This window comes from Myotis davidii, unplaced genomic scaffold (genome assembly GCF_000327345.1).
Source record: "Myotis davidii unplaced genomic scaffold, ASM32734v1 scaffold2707, whole genome shotgun sequence".
Lineage (NCBI taxonomy): Eukaryota > Metazoa > Chordata > Mammalia > Chiroptera > Vespertilionidae > Myotis > Myotis davidii.
Genome location: NW_006297818.1, coordinates 9,754 through 11,949, shown reverse-complemented (window position 1 = coordinate 11,949; position 2,196 = coordinate 9,754).

Sequence of the window (2,196 nt, the reverse complement as noted above, 5' to 3'; positions counted from 1 at the left end):
CTCCTGCCAGCAGAGCCGACGCCACCTGCCCGTCACCTCCCGCCGGCCTTGCAGCATCGCGGGAACCGACGTGTGCCTCCCGCCCGGGGTGCGGCGGCACATCCGTGCTCACACGTGTCATTTCCAGTCCCCAGCCCAGCTCCCTGCAGCCACGCCTGTGTGTGTGCCCTCATGGCACCGGCCCGGAGAAGCAGGGGCTGTCTGGGGGGGCAGCCGGGACCCCCTTCCCCGCCTCTCACCCCTGCACGCACAGCAGAGCCCACCCACAATGGGACCCTCGCTTCGTCCCCCGGTTGAGCTGCTGGGATGTGGTCCCACGCCTGTGCCATCCCCGCCTCGGGGGGGACCTGACCTTCCCGCTGACCAGCGACACATCCAGGAGCGAGGCGCCTGGCGCCGGGGGGGACCACAGAGACCATCCCGTCTACGAAGGCCCCGCCGTTCGCTCAGGCCCCGGACCCAGTGCTGCCTTCGCTCCGGTGTTCAAGGGCAGCCAGACGTGCTGGCTTCTGTACGAAGTCTCTGAGTTTTTATGCACCAACACCTTCCAGGACTTCTCTCTTCTTTTAAAAAATATTTTTATGATTTCAGGGACAAAGGGAGAGGGAGAGAGAGAGAGAAGCATCAATGGCGAGAGAGCATCATGGAGCGGCTGCCTCCTGCATCCCCCATATGGGGGATGGAGCCCGCAACCCGTTGAGCGGAATCGAACCTGGGACCCTTCAGTCCACAGGCCGACGCTCTATCCACTGAGCCACACCGCCCAGCGTGGGAATGCGGACCTTTTAATGCTCCTGGGACTGAGCGAAGGGGCTAAGGATGCGAATGCTCACTGCCCAGCATCTGCTGCCGGCGTGAGACAGCCAGTGCGGAGAGATGAGATTCTTGCCTGGCTGGTGTGGCTCAGTGGATAGAGCGTCGGTCTGTGGACTGAAGGGTCCTGGGTTCGATTCCCGCTCAAGGGCACAGGCCCGGGTGGCGGGCTCCATCCCCAGAGGGGGGCCGTCGTGCAGGAGGCAGCCGATCAGTAATTCTCTCTCATCAGCGATGTTTTTCTCTCTATGTCCCTCTCCCTTCCTCTCTGAAATCAATAAAAATGTATTTAAAAGAAAGAAAAAAAAATTAAAAATCGTGTGGAGCCCTGGCCGGTGGTGCTCAGTGGATAGAGCGTCGGTCTGTGGACTGAAGGGTCCTGGGTTCGATTCCCGCTCAAGGGCACAGGCCCGGACTGCTGGCTCCATCCCCAGTGGGGGGCGTGCAGGAGGCAGCCGGTCCATGATCCTCTCTCATCATTGATGTTTCTCTCTCTCTCCCTCTTCCGTCCTCTCATCAATAAGCATATTTAAAACAAACACAAAACCCCCCAGTTGCCGTGACCTTAACCTTCACCGACAAAGAGACCTAGGACATGAGTGCGTCTCCCAAACCTGTGTCCGAGGACGGAACGGGCCTGAGCTCACGGTGCCTGTGAACAGGGGTCCCTTCGGAAGGCCCTGCGTGAGGAGCCAGTGGCTGTCTGGGTGGACCGAGCGAGGAATCGGGGGTCCGCGGGGCCCCCACACGCCTGGCCACGACTCCCCGGGCTCAGTGTCCTGCCGGCGACCGAGGGGGACAGAGAGCGAGGGCGGAGGACAGGGATCCCCCTGAACTCAGACACTTAGCGTGCGGCTCACTCGTGCCAATAAGCGTAGCACGCTCGTCCTGGCCGGTGTGACTCAGTGGGTAGAGCGTCGGCCCGCGGACTGAAGGGTCCTGGGTTCGATTGGTCCCAGATTGCAAGAGGGTGCAGGCCAGGCTACGGGCTGCCCCTCCCTCCAGCATGAATTTTGTGCCCCGGGCCTCTAGGATAGATACGTATTTATATTCAAATGCCACAGCGGGAGGTCTGACGGGTCCCCATGAGCTGCCCGGCGGAGCCATGGACGCCCGGGGACAGTGAGATCGCCCCGCAGGCACCCTGCTTCTGCCAGCGCGTGGTGCTGGCGACGCGGGGAGCAGACGTAATGAGGTAGGACCCCAGTGGCCTCGCCGTGTTCACCCGGCTGGTTTCTCGGGTTCCCATCTCCTGATCTGGGTGGTGAGCTAAGTGGCCTTTTGTTTCTGTGGAAAGAACCGGTCTGTCCGCCCTGCAAACATTAGTCACCCTCCCTCTTCTCTCCTCCCTCCTCCTGCAGGAACTGGCTCCTGGGAATGATG